The sequence below is a fragment of the Castor canadensis genome, chromosome 5, assembly GCF_047511655.1.
Source record: "Castor canadensis chromosome 5, mCasCan1.hap1v2, whole genome shotgun sequence".
NCBI lineage: Eukaryota > Metazoa > Chordata > Mammalia > Rodentia > Castoridae > Castor > Castor canadensis.
In genome coordinates, this window is record NC_133390.1 from 83,193,315 (window position 1) to 83,212,191 (window position 18,877).

The following is an 18,877-nucleotide window of genomic DNA, read 5'->3' on the forward strand; positions in this document are numbered from 1 at the left end:
GACAGCACAATTCCATTCTGTGCCCAGCTCAGTCCCTAATTAACAGTAGGTGCTTAGTTCCTCTTTGTTGAATGCATAAATGGATGGATGAAAAATATAACTCTTTTTATATGTCCATCTTGTTACTATGTATGGCCTGGAGCCCTGGGAAGAATACAATGTTTCTGAAATGGATCCAGGAGACACCTGAAAGTCACAGTACTCCTTCAAGAACATAGTGAAATGGATATATTTAATCCAATGATATAAATTAAAATCAGAAAAATGTTGTCAAATTATATCCTCTAAATAATACATAAAGTATTTTAAAGCTCAATTTTAGGAGGATAAATCCTCTTCCTAAATTTGTGAGAAATTTCAAACTGAGTTTAAACAAAAGGTCTGGTTATTCCTCAGGTTATTCTCTAACAATTAAATGTTTATTTCTAGAACCGGCTCCAGGAACTTGCTGTGCTTACCCTTGAGTAAACATAGATGGAGCTTTGAGTTTACCTGAGCGCGACAGTAGAGGGTGACATAGAATTTGCCTGAAAATGGAAGTTGATTATTTAAAGGATAAGAAATGCCAACAGCAGAGATAAGTGACCCCCAGAACTCATAGCACAGTAATGCTTAACAAAATAAAGATTTCTTTCTTTTCTTTTTTTTTTAAAGTATAATTTCAATTTTATTTTATTCCAGAGGACAGTTTTTCTTCAGTCCTTAAGGATCCAGCTCCTCAGATGGGCTTTGGTGGAGGTCGTGGAGCAGCACCAGCAGATCTAAATCGGGGTGGGGGTGCTCGGTCCTTCCGGGCTTCAGGAGATTGATTCCTGACCACCTTGCTGTGAATGGCACAACTTACCCAATAATGCAGTTTCACATAGAGCTTGGGAAGCACATAAGCGTCGAAGACACTCGCCTCGGAAATGTCCCTGATAGCTGCAGCCTCTACTATGTTCCAAATGACGAACTTCTTAATGGCCTTGTCCTTGGGCGCAATTTGCGCAGCGAATAGGCTGCACGTGGCCGCGGACCTTTTTTGCAGAACCACTATTCCTCCTTTTTTTGGTCATTTTGGAAGCACGGATCACAGAGAGATTTATTTCTTGGTCATGTCATAATTCAGGGTATGTTTGGGAGCTCTCTGGGGATGTTCTCCTGCAAAGGGTAGCTCAGAGACCCAGGCCCCTTTCCCACTGTGACTCTATCATTGGTCACATCATTTGCCTCCACTCTCACTACAGCAGGAGAGGACTAAGTGGGAAGTCACTTTACACACTTACTTGTTTCAGCCTGGAAATGACACCTACCATTCTCCTCACATTCCCTTAGCCAGACCTATTCACAGGGCCTCCCTACCGATATAGAGGGGCATGCAAACACCACTGAGTTCCATTATTCTCTGTCACAATGCTTATATTAATGAAAATTACCATTGCCACTTCTTTTTAAGAATTTTGGTTATGCACAAAGAAGTCAGCTTTCATCAATGGCTATATTGAATGAAAAATACCCATTTTGTATCCATCTTATATATGTGTGTATACATGTACACATATATACATATATATATATATATATATATATGTATATATGTATATGAGGATAGCATAATGAAGCCTACTAAACACTATTTGAAAAGGAGGGAGGAGGGTTAAAGGAATACAATAGAAAGAGTAAACTTGTTCAAAGTATACTGTGTGCGTATATGAATTCTCACAGTGAAACTTGTACTATTAATGTATGCTAATAAAAATAGTTTGAGTTTAAAAAAATACCCATGTTTACACAAAAGACAATAAATACTCACCCTAGTGAGAAGCTCATGCCCAAGAAAGACACCTGGACAACAGCAAGAGAAACAAGAGGTCACATTCCATCCTCATGTGCATTGTGAGAGCTGCAATTCCCCACACATTTCAAACAGATCTCTCTCCGTACGTGTGCATTTTTATGGGGCTGACTGTAGTAGGAAAAGTGGGGTGTAATTATGACTTCTTTCATTATATCTGGAGAATAACACTATATATCTGTTTAATATTTGATCACACTACCACTAGGAAATATCTTTTTTTTTTTTTTGCTGTATTGGGGCTTGAACTCAGGGCCTTGCACTTGCTAAGCAGGCATGCTCTACCACTTGAACCACTCCACCAGCTAAGGAAATATCTTAACTCTCCATTACACCTGAGTTCCACTCAGTAGTCCTCTTGATTTCTGGAGACAGGGTGTGTGTTAATGCCTGGACTATGTCACCATTTCCAGCCTCCAGAGAAAACAGTCATTGAAAGCAGTTTGGCATGCAGACATTACAACATTTGTGGCAATGATACAGATTTTATCATTCCTCACAGAATCATTCATCATGAAGTTATACTCTGAGAGAAAGTTTTCCAGGGAGGGAAAGCAACTCAATAGAACACTTTCTTCATTTGAATACCAGAATTCATGCTTTATTTTTTTATGACTATGATTTTGTCATGAGTAAAGACAGTAAGGTCTTTGTCTTTAAGGCTTGGATTTAATGTACTCATATTGACTGAAATAAGTGTGTCTGCCAAGTAAGCGAGACTATGAACCAGATAATATCTTGCTTCCAATAAGTCAAAAGGAATGTGTGAATCTGAGAAAGAGCTGCTACTTCAGTTCATAACACCGTTTTGCCTTGCCAAACCTCAGTCGGTCAACAGCTGTTTGTGTGCGGCAATGGAATCTGAAGTTTTCTACCAAGTCAAACTATAGAAAACAGTAAGCTTTTGTGGGCCTGGATTTAATGAAATTTACTCTGTTAATAACAACATTCAAATACACCAGTGAATCTGGGAGGCATTCCCCTCATCTCCATTTTCCAGCCATGATTAATCCTGAGCCAACCAGTCTAGAGTAGAGCTTTGTTATTTGGGCTCTGATACCATGCTTCAAAGTAGCCAGGCATTTTGCATCATCTATATATACATTCACCAACAGGTTTCATTTAGGTATAAATGCTATGCACATAAATCACAGAGTCCTCCATATGGCAAGACATTATGCATGGGCATAAAAATGACGTTTAAAACTGAGCACCTGTAGTTCACACCTAGAATCCTAGCTACTTGAACTGTGGAAGGATCACAGTTCAAGGCCAGCCAGGCAAAAAGTTCATGAGCCCCTATCCCAACCAATAGCTAGAAGCCATGGTATGCAATTGTTATCCCAGCTATACAGGAGGCTGAAATTGGGAGGATGATGGTTCCAGGCCAACCCAGGCAAAAAAGATTGTGGGACTCCATCTCAACAGAAAAAGTTGGATGTGGTGGGGCATACCTGTCATCCTGGTAAAGGCTGGAAGCTTAAGATAGGAGATTCTTGGTTCAGGCCAGCCTGAGCAGAAAGCAAGACCCTGTTTCAAAAATAACCAAAGCAAAAGGCCTAGAGGTGTGCTGAAATGGTAGAGCATCTGCCTTGCAAATACAAAGCCCTCAGTTCAAACCCCAGTACTGCCAAAAAAGACATTTGAAAAAAACCACACTTGCAAATTACATTTCATGATACTGACAAGCATTCAACTTATTCAGAAAAAGGCAAGGCACATACTAGATGATCTGCATGATCTTAATTTTTTGAAACAAATATATTTTGCATAAACCAAGGTATTTATTCCACCCACCCCTTCTAAAGGGTCTGTTTTCTTTAGGAAAAGCAAAAGTTCTGACTTCGATTATTCCAGATGGCCCTCCTGAAAAATGGAGTGTCTCTGCAGCCTTACCCAGCTCTGCCACAGACCACCACTTCCCTGCTAGCTACTCCTCAACCCTAGCCTCACTTTTACTGTTTTCTTTTTCCTGTGAACACTAGAGTTGGCACAAGGTGAACTTCACTTACTTGACTGTTCTGTTTCTTCCTGATTCCCAGAACCACCACAAAGACTGTCCTAAAGGGCTTTGGGAAATTTCAGTACTGTGGGAGGAAGCAACCTAAATAAATGCTCCAAATATGCCTTTGCCAAAGACCAAAAGAAAGCTCCTAGGATGTTAATCCCTACACAGGAGTCCTCTTGTAGGAATAATCCCATTCCAACCAAGAATCCCCTATCCCAAGGTTCTTCCAGCAATCAAACATCTCCTTTTCTGCTGTAAAAAATACACATTTGGAAAAAATGCCACCTCCTAAACATAGATTCATCCCACCCTAAGATCCACCTATTGGCAGCTACATAGGAGTTCTAAGAAGTCAAGGAACTCAGAGTTTTAAACTGTGGAGACCAGAGTGGAAGGTAAGCAGATTAATTAGTTTGTTAGCTAAGGGTGCCTTTCTACACACTGTGAGCACTATTACTGCAGTAGTGGTTGCTAATGGTTTAACAAGCCCTTCCTGAATGCTGCCAAAATTTCTAGAACTAAAAGTACACTACAAGCCAGGTGCCAGTGGCTCACACTTATAATCCTAGCTACTTGGGAGGCTGAGCTCTGGAGGATCAAAGTTCAAGGCAAGCCAGGGCAAATAGTTCATGAGACTCTACCTCAAAATAACCAGGGCAAAAAAGGGACTAGAGATGTGACTCAAGCAGTAGAGCACTAGCTCAAAAAACCCTGCCTTCAAACCCCTATCCGACCAAAATATATATATATATAAATATATATATTTATATATATATAAATATAAATATAAATAAATATTTATATATATATATATATATATATTTACAGCACTGAGAGTGGCTCATGTCTGTAACCCTTGCTTCTTGAGAGGTGGAGACAGGGAGGATTGTAGTTCAAGGCCAGTCTGGGCAAATAGTTCTGGAGACCCCAACTCAACCAATAGCTTGGTACAATGGCACGTCCCTGTCATCCCAGTGACATCAGGAAGACTAAAACAGGAGGATTGTAGTTCAGTCTGGCCTGGGCAAAAGGCAAGTTCCTATCTCCAAAATAACCACAGCAAAAAGAACTAGAGGCCTGGCTCAAGCGGTAGAACACCTATCTAGCAAGTGCAAACCCCTGAGTTCAAATCCCAGTACCACCAAAAAAAAGACCATTTTAAACTAGTTTGTTTGAATGTTGAATATATACTAAACTAACTCATTCTACCTTCAGACTATGTTCTTAAACATTCTTACAACTGTTGTTTAAACTGTAATGTGGGAATTATTTGTAATATCTTGCTCTGCCCCCCCAATACTATAATTTAAAAAATCACTGTCAGTTTATATGTATAAACAAAAGAACCAATAGAAATAAATCAAAAGTCTCTGAACTAGAATTATGATCAAATTTTATTTTTCTTAAACTGTCCTGCATTTCCCATTTTGCTTGCAATGAAAATGCATTATCTTTATAATCAGAAAAATTATATTTTTTAGTGATTTTATAATCACTAAAAATATTGTCAAATGTTTATGCCACTGGTATATGACCAGTATCTTACATAAAATAAAGGATTTTCATACTTCATTGACTAAAATCTACCAAATGTAAATAATACCACTAGTAACCTTTAAAGTCTACTTATCCATAGAACTGAAGATAAAAGGAACTGAAATTTTATAAACTGGAACTGTTATTGATTTATCATTCTCATTGAGGCCCTGGGGCTGCATTATCAATTCTGAAAGAGTAGTGGAATCTGGAGCTGTCTTCCCCCACAAGAACCAGAAAACTGGAGAAAATACAGAAGCCATTTTCTGGACAAGAGATGGCTCAGGACTACATCCCTGAAAGGAGAGAAATAAATGAGATGAGTCCAGTGATTGCCCAGCTTTCTACCTGGAGCAATGTTTTATTGCATGCAGCACAGGTAGCAGGAACTCACACTGAATTGGGGGGATAGAGATTGGAGCTAAGGAAGGCCAGCGGCGGCTGAATATGCAGAGCATGATTCTTAAAAAGAGAGAACAATGCAGAAAAAGAATTCCAGGGCTGAAGGTGTGGTTCAGGTGGTAGAGCGCCTGCCTTGCAAATGCAAAGCCCTGAGTTCAAACCCCAATCCTCCTGTTGCAACTGTCTGGTCTCAGGTGTGCCATAGTACTTGCTGGAAACTGTCTTGTGCGATCAAAGAATGAAAATCATGGACAACAGGATGAGCAAAAGAGCAGAGTTTTACTTAAACAGAGAGGAAAAGGAGTAGAAAAGCTTCCATACACGTGAGAGGGGTCTCAGAAAGGCTGAGCCCACAAGGCTCTTTGTCTAGTGGTTTTTATAAGGATTTTATTTCCTGGTTGATGGGAAGCTGGTTGTATCTCTATGCTATTGGTTCATTTAGGGGATGTACGTCATCACCAGCCAATGTGTTCCATGAGGACACTGTGCATGCCCCCCTTTTCCTTTCCAATGGGCCCTCAGGTCCAGCGCATCCTATCTGGGTATGGCTCACAAATCTTTCACATGCCTCAGTAGTTTCAAGGCATGGGCAAGAGTTTTTAAGACTCCCCAGATTCCCCACACCTGTTTATCTCATCTCCAAGTCCTTGGTAAGTTTCCATTGAGCTCTGTCCCTGTTCTGTCTTACTATTTTCTACATCCTAACTTTCAGTCTCACTATGAAAGAGAGAGAGGAAGAGAGGGAAGGAGGGAGAAAGAAAGGAAGGGAGGAAGGAAGGGAGGAAGGGAAGAAGGAAAGGAGGAAGGGAGGAAGGAAAGAATGAATCTGAAAAGAGATCTTTTTAATATTGTCCTAAATAACAAACTTTACATGCTGGGGTAAAACTCCACAAGATCAATGAGTGACTTCCAGAGCAAGAATAATTACTAGAGATTTGTAAGCCAAACAATTCACAGAGCTCATAGAGCACCAGGCAGTGTTCTAACACCACCAATCAGAGTGGAAAGACTTAGTGAACACACAAGGCCCTTAGTCACAACTCTAGGAAATTCAAGCTTTACCTTAGAGCTAAATTAGCCCTATAGTATCTGTCACTCTATACTTCCTCTAGAAGACTAAGCCACAAGAAATGTAACTGCATACCAGAACAACCAACATTGTTTAAAGGAATGCAATGAAGCTCAATGCTCAACAATCTAAAACTTACAATGTCCATCATTCAATCAATCATTCTGTTTATATGACTCATAAACAGAAGGAAAATCAGTTGATACAAAACTATGGAGAAGTTCCAGAACAATGGAACTAGAAGACAAAGTCATTAAAGCAACTATTATATCCTCCATATTCTCAACAATATAAAGAAAAACAAGAATATAATTAAAAGAGAAGGAGAAATATTTAAAAGAACCAATAAACATCTACAGATGGAAAACACAATACCTGAAATGAAAATCTCACCAGATTAAGTTAACAGCAAATTAGAGACAACGTAAGAAAAGAATCAGTGAACATGAACACATAATGATAGAAACTATTCAAAAAGATAGATTCAAAGAAAGCCATAGCAGGACACATCACCATCAGACTACTTACAAACTCACGATAAACACACAATCTCTTTCTTTTGTTGTTTTGAGACAAGGTCTTGCTATGTTGCCCAGGCTGGTCTCAAATTTCTGAGCTCAAGTGGCAAGCATGTGCCATCTCACCCGGCTTAGACACATCTAGAAACAATCACTTCTTATCAGAAACTACACAAACAGAATGATATCTTTAAAATATTAAAGAAAAACATAGCATCATAACAAAGCTAGGAAGAACTGCTCAGACCCTCAGGGAAGACTGAAACAGGCAACACTGTACAGCAAGCCAGTCCCTGTCCGCTGGGCCTATCCTAGGTCAGCAAGGCTATCAACCAGTTCTGCAAGGAATTCAATAAGAAAACAAAGAACTGCAAGAAGGCATTCCTCCACCTCTTGAGATTTTTGTGAAGCCTGACAGGACATTTGAAATCAAGATTGGAGAACTCACTATTTCCTACTTCTTGAAGCCATCTAGCTGTTGGGATTGAGAAGGGGGCAGCAAACAGGGAAAAGATGGCAGGCCTGGTGACCTTGAAGCACATACATGAGATTGCCTGCATCAAAGTTCCTGACAGGACACACTGTTGTATCCGTTGTCTGTCTCAGCCATCACTGGCTCTGCGCATTCCTGGAGCACTCTGGTGGTTAAGAACCTCAGTTCAAATGAGCTGGCAGCTTTCCAAAGGGAGCAAGCCACATTCCTGGCTGCTCAGAAAAAGAGAGATTTGGCAGCCCAGGGAGAAGCTGCCAAGTAGTGACTCCTGCCTTCCTCCACTCCAATGTTTTGAAGGAAGCAGCTAGGAAGAGGCCAGTCAAGAAGGTTATGCCACAGGGGAAGAAGAGAGGTCACATCAATGACTATTATTTTCCTGATTTAAATGATATATATTTTTACATATATGACTTTATCAAGAAATCAAGCCTGAGTATATGTCATTTGTCACCCCTAAAAACTGAACAAATAAATAATCAAAAAGAAAAGAATAGGACTGGCAGAGCAGCTCAAGCAATAAGAGCACCTGCCTACCAAGGGGCAGCCCCTGAGTTCAATCCTCAGTATCTCAAAAAAAAAAAAAAAAAAACAAACCCACTGTCACTTAGAGTTCCATATCCAAAGAAAATCTATTTTAAATATGAAGGAAAAATAAGTATATGGATAATTCATTGCCAGCAGAATTGCACTATCAGAAATTTTAAAAGAAAAAGAACCCTAGAGGAAATGATAGGAACTAGAAATGGTACAATAATAAATAGGTAAGTAGCAAACATATTGTTTCTCATATTTTGTTTAAAAAGGTAATTCACTGTTTGAAGCAAAAACAATAACAATGTATTGTGTCATTTAAAACGTCTGACAAAGGTTGGGGTAGCTCACTAGTAGGGGGATGGTTTAACATGTGCAAGATCAAGAGTTCAATCCCCAGAACTAAAAAACAACAAAAACAAAAAACTTCCTAAAACACATAGAAATGGATAATTAATTTTGTTCTTGGGAGGCAAAGATAGGAGGACTATGTTTCGAGGCCAGCCTGGGCAAAAGTAAGGTCAAGACCCTATGTGAAAAAAAAAACAAGGCAAAAGGACTGAGTATGGTTCAAGTGCAAGAGCACTTACCTAGCAAACACAAGACCCTGAGTTCAACTCCCCAGTTCTTTTATACCCCCCAAGTAAAAGAAAATTTTTAAAGAAAAGAAAAGGGAAAGGACTGAGGCTGTACCTCAGAGGTAGAGTGTTTGCCTAGGATGGGCAAGGCCTTGGGTTTAATAATCCTCAGCACATCAGAGCAAGAAAAGGAAAAGCAAATGATATGATGGAAGAAAATATTTATGATATATATAATACATATCTGATAAGTGACTTGCACTCACCATGTATGAAAACCCTTCTTTAATAGTAATATGAACAACCTAATTGAAAAATGAGCAAAAGATCTGAACAGCCATCTCACAAAAAAATTTGTATACAAATGGCCATTGTCCTCATTGGTAGTTAGGGAAATGTAAACCAAAACCAAGACTCATTTCACATGCACGTGAACAACTAAAATGAAAAAGATCAACAATAACACATGTTGACAAGGATACTGACTGCCCCAAAATCTGAAGGCTGACAATGGAAATGTAAAATGGTACTTTGCAAAACAGTTCGAAATCTTCCTAAAAATTTAAATCTTCCTTTACCATTCAGCCCAGAAATTCAACTCCTAGGTATTTGCTCAAGAGAAATGGCAGCATGTGTCCACAAAAAGAGCACAGGCCGGGGATGTAGCTAAGTGGTAGAACACATGCTTGGCATGCATGACACCCTTGGTTCCATCCCCAGTACCATAAATAAGTAAGTAGCTAAATCTATAAATAAAGCTTTATACAATGTTCATAGCAGCTTTATTCTTAATAGTCAAATACTGGAAAAAACCCAAAATGGCCATCAACTGGTGGCTATAAAAACAAATTGTGCTATATTCATACAATGGAATGGTACTGGGTAATGAACGGAAAAAATAGCAGTGAGGCATGAGTCAACATGAGTGACTGGGTTGAGAAAGGCAGTCCTGAGTCTTGGCCCCAGCACTGCTTACTTATCTAAGAAGCCTTCAGTCTTTGTTCCCATGAGAATGGAAATAAAATTGGACATACTAACATTCCAAGGAAATGTTATTCAGAAAGGCGCTTGAGTCACCAAATGTTCATGTGAACACTGAGCTGGTACACAGGAGCCCACTCTTCACGTTTTTGTTTCGTGTTCTTTGAGTTTGGTTTGGGGTTGTTCTGGTTTGTTTTGAGGAAGGGTCAGCATTTAACTCAAAACTTGATTTTTTAATATTATAACTTGCAACTTCATATCTTTATTCAGTAGCACAAACTTTATCTCTATTAGCTTTTCACATCACTAGGTTTGACAATTCTAATCATTTATTATAACTGTGTGTCCCTTTCAGTTATACAAGTTATTGCTTTTATGTCAGGTATTTAATTAGTTGATTTAGTATTTTAAGCTTAGCTGCAAGAGTTAACACATCACTGCCAGTCAAATTTAAATAATGCTGGGTTGTTTTGGTTTTGATTTCTTCCTGTGCTGAGGAGAGGATAGTGGGAGATGGATGGGAGGTGATAGCCTTTTGTAAAAGTCAAGTTTGATTTTTCACTTCATGTAAGTTATATTTGTTTTATGAAAATAGTTGTACTTTTGACCATCCCTTTGTCTTCATGTTGGGCATTCTTTACAAATGATTCAGGCAGGGTCAACCCTTGAGACACTCTTTCCCCCACCTATCTACTGTTAGCCACAGAGTGGGTATGTGCCCAGGAGACACCAGGAAAGAAAAATTTTAGAATAATAAATGGAAACTAAAATCTTTCACAACCATCTTCTGTGTTCACACACACACACACACACACACACACACACACCACTAGCTGAGACTACAACAAAAAAATTATCATGCACCAAAAGAAGCAGAGATTAGATGAAATGAGGGGACAGTTAGACCCATGCCCATGACATATGAACCCCCATATCTAGAATGTAGTATGCTCTACTTCTGCAATTTTTGGTTTACCAATAAAGTCCTATTTTTGCTGAAGTTGGTTGGATTTGGGCTTGTCACTTATAACAAAATATTGATGATAACAGAAATGTATAAAAAGGAAAAACAGTGTAAATTTTACCACCAAAAGACAACTGCATTTTTTAGTATTTGCTAATAGTTTGGATCTCGAATGTCCTTCATGTGTTAAAGAGTTGGTCCCCAGCCCATGGCACGATTGAGTGGTGATAGAATATTAAGAAGTGGAGTCTAGTGGAAGGAAGTTAGGTCATTGGGAGTGTCCCCTTGAAGGGGATATTGAAATCCAAATCTTTCCTTTCTCTTTTTGCTTCCCAGGTACCATGAGGTGAGTAACTTTGTCCACCATGATGTATTCACTTGTCACAGACCCAAAAGCAATGGGGCCAACCAACCATGGACTGAAATCTTCAAAACTGCAAGCTGAAATATACCTTTCTTCATTAAGCTGATTATCTCAAGTGTTTCTTACAATAATGGAAAGTTAACCAACAAAGTATTTGGGAGGAGTTAACTAATCTTTTTCTAAGAACATGTTATACACAGTTATGATCATGTACCACAATTCTGTACCTTTTTTACTTAACATAATTATATAAGCACTTCTTGAGAAATTACAAATTCTTTGAAGATTATCATTGCTCATGGATGTAAAATATCTCACTATGAAACAGTGTAATAGTCCCAACATTTTAACATCCTTCCATTACTGAATATTTAGCTTGTTCCCAATTTTTCTCCATTATGAATGATAACCATGATGAATATATTTATACCCAGAAAGTTTCCCCCTACATTTAGGATTTTTTTCTTCACATATAATCTGAAAATTACTAGGCAAAATGTATAAACACTTTTAATGATTATGGTAAAATTTAACAAATTTGTTTCCAAAGAGTTGTACAATTAATAACCTCAGCAAGTATATAAAGAATCCAAATTCATGTCTCTACATGAAGTAAATATTATTACTTTAAAATTTTTAATTATATCACTTATTTAAAAAGACATCTCTATTGTTTTCATTTCTATTTATTTGAAAGGAAATGTATTTGCACAAATCTTTAATCCTTTCATTTTTTCCCTATCTTGTCACTTGTCTCTTTATATCCTGGTCAATGTGTTTTCTGGTGACATTGTGCTTTTTTCTTATCAGTTTGATCACCTCATATATTAAGGATATTAATATGTGAATATAATCACACTTATTGCAAATAACCTCAGGTTTAATGACTGCCTTGTAATTTTAAGCCACTTTTAAAAGTGCTAAAATTTAAAGTTTTATGCAGTTGCATTTATTTTTCTCTTCTGCTATTGTTTCTGTCTCTCATTTTAAACTGTGATCTAGAGACAGTCACTTTCAAGTAGTGGTAAGGTAGATTTTTAAAGGTTTTTTTAGGGTTTTTTTCATTTTCTTTTGTTCTGAACCCAGAGTCTCACTTGCTAGGCAGTCTCTCTACCACTTGAGCCACACCTCAGCCTGATATCATTTTACTTTTATTTAACTACCTGACCTATTTGCAGTCTTTTCAAGCATAGATAAGGGAGGGATCAGGAATGTTCCTTTTCTATACAACTGAAAAGTATAAGTTCCTTGTATCCAACATTAAACTTTCACATATGGTACAGTCTAATTCTAAGCATCTTACCTTCCATTAATCTGTTTTTATGCCAGGAATATTTTGCTTTAACTGCTGTGATTTTGTAATATGTTTCAATACCCAGTAAGGTTAACTGCCTATCCAACCCATAAATTAATATTTTAAAATATTTTATATAATCTCCCTTGTTTGCTCTTTCTGATGACTGTAACAAAAGGAAAAAAAAAGTACAGCCTTGAAAATTAACCAGTAGCAACAGAGTAAGAAAAAAAGTGTAACTTCAACTCATAAACTTGAAAATGTGCCTATTAAAGAAGGAAACAAAAGCTCTAACAGAACATGGCTCTGCTTCTAATCCCACTGCAGCCTCGCATCCACAGTGATTGCAATGAGAAGAGAAGAGGATCAAACAAACTCCTGAGGGTCCCCTCTACTATTTCCCAACTTGGACAAAAACATATAAGAAATAAGCAGCTCATAGAAAAGTCAGGAAAAACTCATCAGGGTACAGTCAGGGGCACCTAAGATCTCAGTGGAAAGTCCAATTGCTTCCGGAGAACTATCAGAAATCCTGGGGTATTCACCATAGGAACAGGATACCTGGCCACTTTGATGGATTAATTGCTGGTACCAGATATTTAGCATTATTTCAGAAAAGAATAAAATCCAGGTTAGTCAACAGAAGGCGTCACACAGCCCAACAGAAATCTGCTCCCATGCTCTCTGCTCTCAGTCTCAGAAAAGATAGAAAGCAAGATTTTGAGGATGTAAAGAAAGGGTGTAGGGGGTGAATATGATGGAAATACTATGTACTCATGTATGAAAATGGAAAAATGAGACTTGTTGAAACTACTCAAAGAATAGGTGAAGGGATAAAGAACAATGACGGAGGGGGTGAGTTTAACTGAGATATATTGTAATCACTTTTATAAATGTCACAATGTACCAGTACAATAATATGATGATAACAAAATTTTAAAACCAAGCTTTTGGCTTGGATGTGAGATGAAAGTAGCAAGGACGGGAATCACGAAAGCTTTATCCTCACTGTATCAGAGCAAACTGCAGCTCTGGTAAGACTTCCCCGTATTGAGCACAAGAATGCTACAGCCAGCCAGGCACATACAAAAGAACAAAAAGGAAACAAGCAGAGCATCTCAAAGAAGAACCAAGAATTCCGTGTGGAGGACAAAGTGTATAAACCAAGCAAAAATTTAAAATAATAAAGCAATTTTCCATGGGTGCCTGTTTTGTGAAAGACTGTGGTAAGAATTAAAGCAAGAGGAAGCTTGAAGGTAAAACGATAAAGCAACAAAGGTTGAGAACATTATTAAGAGTGTTGACAGCAGCCATCCTTGCTTTATACTAATTTTGATGGAGATGAATTTAGTATGCCTCTATTTATCATAATGTTGGACACAATTGAGAATTAATTATTCTTTACCATGTCAAGGAAACAGCAGTTGATTTTTAATTCATAAAACATTTTAAGTAAAGAATGGTTGAACATTGACTTGACCGATATCAGTTGATAGAAACAATTTTGGAAGACCTTCCTCTTTCTTTCTTCCTTTTTTTTCTTGCATCACACTACAAAGAACCCTCAGTGCAGTTCCTCAGAACTTGTTCACATGAATAATGAGTGAGACATTTCATCATATTTGCTTTTAAAAACCAGACTTTGTGTCATATGACAAATTCAATGTCTCATTTTACAAAAACAAGTTTTTCCACTACTGGTATTTACAAGATGGCAAACATTAGAGCTACAGGTTATATAAACAACTTAACCTACAACTGTCTTGAAACTAGTCAAGGGAAAAATGGTCAGTGGGTTACATTGGAGTTCATGGTTGTAGAGCTCATGGCAACTGTTGTATGAATCCTTGTTCTACAATTTACTAGCTGTGATTATAAACCAATTAATTTGTTTCTCTAACGTCCAGTTTTCTTACCTCACAACTGAATCAATGATACTTAATTTGCAGAGTATTGCAAGGACTAAATAAAATAATTATTTCAAGCAGGTGCTTCCAAATGGTAATTAATATTATCGCTATTTTAAAAATTATGATGTGTCTGGTATACAGCAGATACTCAATAAACATTTGCTCAGTGAATGAATGGTCTCTATAAGGAATTCAAAGATAAGATAGAAAGTCTCTGCCCACAGGGGTTTCTAAACTAGAAGATTAATTGCTAATAAATACAAATGTAGCTATGATTCTAGATGTGATCCTATGAGGGCTTCATGTCTTTGCTTCTATTACTGCGTTATGAAATATTCTCCCTAACTAGACATCAGACTATGCCTGATCCTTGGGCATAGTCACAGAATAATTCCTGGCCCTATATATTTTTTGGAGACAAATAAAAGAAACCAACCCAAGCCAGCTTAAGTTGAATGGGGAAATTGTGTAAAAATCCAGGAATTGATGTCTCAGGGGACCCATAGGTAGGAATATAGCTAAATCTCAAGAAAGACCTGGGATAGTGGTACACACTTTAATCCCAGGAGGCAGGAGCAGGAGAACTGAGAATTCAAGAATGGCATGGGCTACACAGAGCTCATGGTCGGCCTACGCTACAAAGTAAGAACAAAAAACTGGAAAATTTCCAGGAACCCAGCAGACAACTCACTCTCTTCTTTGTCTCTGTCCCTCTGTCTTTTTCTCAACATGTTTCTTTTAATTCTATTTTTCTCAAAGCCTGTCTGTTTCTCTGCAGCCAGACTTCTCTCTCTAGATTGAAGGGCAGAAGGTAATCCCTCCCTCCCATTGAGTCTGCATGCTTTATATCCATCCCAACCATGTTCCTGTAGGAGTCTGCTTGGTCCAGTGTCTTGATCTGTGTGGGGATGCTATAACAGAACACCACAGACTGAGTAATGTATAAAGAACAGATGTTTACTGGCTCAGAGTTCTGGAGGCTGGGAAATCCAAGGCTGTGGACAAGGGCCTGCTTGCTGAGGAATCCCATAGCAGAAGACATCACAGGGCAGAAGGGCAAAAAGTGGCGAACCTACTCCCAGACTGACAGCATTAATCAATTCTCTAAGTGGAACCTTCATGACATAGCCACCTGTTAAGTGTCCCACCTCCTACTACTGTCACAATGACAACTAAATTTCAACATGAGTTTTGGCGAGGGCAAACATTCAAATCATAGCACCCAGCTTAGCACCTACTCTAGTCCATTCAATGGCCTCTAGGAGAAGGGGATCACAGTGGACCACAAGGCTGCCTGAGGGTCAGGGCCAGAGGATGGCCCACCAGAAAGGAAGAAATGGCAGTAGGTGTCCACCACATCACAGCCACAGACTTAACCTGGTCACAGCCCTAACTCTGACCATAAACTGAACTTCAGATTAACCCTTAATTCTAGCTTAGAAATTCCGTTTATATCAATATTATAAAGAATACATGGCTAATAAATTGAAGCTGGCTCTCCATTTTTATTGCTTCACATACTTTTAAAGAAAATGTGTTATCTACATATTGAATTTTGTCCAAAATCATGTTACAATTCTTAAAAACCTGAATATTTCCTAACATTTCAAAGTAAAACACTGCAAGAATAAAATTTCTGAATTTGGAAGTGAACGCTTCTCCTTTGATCCCCATAGCTGGAGTCACACGTCCGTGTGCAGCACAATGTCTAACATATTCTCGTCAATCACTCCAGGCACAGGAAAAAACAAACACTAGGGTGACAATCAAGACTTTTCTTGGCTCTGGACTGCCTTGGGCAAGGAATTTTTGGTATCTTCCATGTTCTCTCTTCAACAATGGTCTCTCTCAAGATTGGATTTATTTTCTTTGACTTTCATCAAGGTAAATTCCATACTTTCTTGGGGCTCCTGCCATCTTTCAGTCACTTCTCCTTTTCCTTCTTCATAAATATGGACATGTGGGAGAGCCAGCCAAGCTGAAGTAAGCCAACTGCAGTTTACCTTTCCCACTGATTACAAGTAACATTGTGAAGAAAATGCAAAAAAGCAAATAGTTATGGCTATTGAACAGCAAACAATAGCAGATTGAGACAAAAGTCAAAACTTGAACAATAACCCATAATAATAACTATGTGAGTTTTAGGGTGTTTTGCCTTCTTTATCTCTTGTTTTTAAATTATGGGCAGGCCAAGTTGTAGAACTGTGTATTAGGTACTATCATAAAACTTCAGAAATCAACTCTTCCTAACCAGAACCCCAGGAATAGTAACCTTTGCATTACAGAGAGAGTAGGAGAAATCCCCGACCTTCTTAATATCGCTCTTCTGTCTCTTCTGTCGCAGCCCTGTCCCAAAGCCAGCCCTGACCTCTGGGAGTACTGCTAAAGTAGCAGTATCTACATAGGCATTCAAAATTCCTAGAGAAAAATCTATCTCTCTGACTCCAGAAATTAGTGACAGGGGTTGTGCTGTTCAAAGAATATGAGATAATCTGTTACATCTTTTTCTTTCTTTTCTCTCCCTGTTTTATCCCCAAAGCAGCCCCAGTTACACAGAATAGCACAAAGTGCAGGAAACTAAAACTCTTAAGAGACCCATAGCTTCCTGGCCAGAAGAACCAGGAAAGGGAGGGCCCCTGGGGGCTGGAGACTATAGGGAAGTGCCAGAGAGTGGAGAACTGGAAAAGAATACCTTCTAATTCTGTATAAAATGCTACATAAATCCTAGCCTCAATTTCCCATTGCACACATGCAGAACAGACCCAAAGAAGCATGACAAAATCTTCGAGAACAAACGACTAAGTTCCAGACTAAACTCTGAGTGGTGCACAAGACATACAGACCCAAACAACATAGCAAAGGCTCAAAAACTGAACTGACATTGGAATTGATGTGGAAGGTGAGACACAATTTGTAATCTGAATCTAAGCCAGCTAATTGTCTGCTAACACAAACAAAACACCAACATTCACTAGAAGATTTTAAGAGAACTCAGAATCTTGCATCACAACATTCAAAATATTCTGGATGCACTCCAAAATTATTAGCCAACTCAGTGGCCAGTGCCTATAATTCCAGCTACTCAGCAAACTAAGGCAAAAGGATCATGAGTTGGAGGCCAGCCTGTACAATATAGCAAAAACTTGCTTAAAAGTTATTTAATGCATAAAGAACCATGAAAATAACCAATTCAATTATTTTAAACTGCAAACCCTGATATGACCCAGGATGGAACTTCTAGACACAATCTCTGTAACACCTATTATACCCATGAGGTAAAGATAAACATTCTTGAATAAATGGAATAGATGAAAGTTCTCAGCAGACAAATAGAAAAGTCACACACAAATGAAAAATTTTAAACTGAAAGATACAATATTAGAAATTGACCATTCAGTGAATGAGCCCAAAAAGCAGAATAGAAACAACAGAGGAAAGTATCTGTAAGACTGAAACATGTCAATATAACTGGACGTGGTGGTGCATGCCTGTAATCTCAGCACTCAGGATGCTGAGGCAGAAAGATCCCAAGTTTGAGAACAGCCTGAACTACATAGCGAGACCCTGTATCCCCACTGCCACAAAAATCATCAATAAAAAGAACAGAAAGGAAAAGATTGGAAAAAATTAACCCAACCCTAGAGAACTGTTGATTTAACATGAGTCATTGGAATTCCAGAAAAAGAGAGATTTTTTTTCAAAAAGATATTTGCAAAAACATTTCAAATTTTCTGAAAGACATATATTTATAGATTCAAGAACTCCAGTGCTCCCCAACTAGGTTAAAATTGAATAAAACTTCCAAACACATCATAAACAAATTGTTAGAAACCAAAGGTAAAGAAAGCATCTTAAAAAAACCAAGGAGGAAAATGGTAAATGACACATAAGAGAAATGATGGCCACAGGTTTGTCATAAGAAACAAAGGAGCTCCAAAGACAGTGGGATAGTATCCTTTAAGTACTGGAAGAAAACAAAGTAAAGTACTAGACGGGAAGTATTGTCAACTCAGAGCTCTATATCCAACAAAATATCCTCAAGGAATTCAGGCAAATAAAGATATTCCCTGATGAAGTAAATTTAAGAGAATTCATCATCAACAGACTTGTTCCCAAAAAAAATGCTAAAGAATATTCCAGAGGTTGAGGGGAAATTACATCAGAGGGAAACATAGAACTTTAGAAATATACAATGAACAAAAGAAATAAATATCTGAATAAACTGTATCTCCCCTGTTAAACTCCAAAATATATGTGACTATTGAAAACAAAAAATCTAGCATTGTCTGTAATGCTTCAGTGTATATAAATAGAACATATATATGTGTATATATATATGTATATATAACAACAATAACATAAAGGGGAAAAGATAAAAGAGCCTATATGGTTTTA

At 38.1% G+C, this 18,877-nt stretch overlaps 1 pseudogene; it reads right to left on the reverse strand.

The window, feature by feature from the left end:
* Positions 1-635: 635 nt before the first annotated feature.
* On the reverse strand, positions 636-1,055 carry LOC109691388 (small ribosomal subunit protein eS26 pseudogene; annotated as a pseudogene).
* Between the last annotated feature and the right edge of the window lie 17,822 nt (positions 1,056-18,877).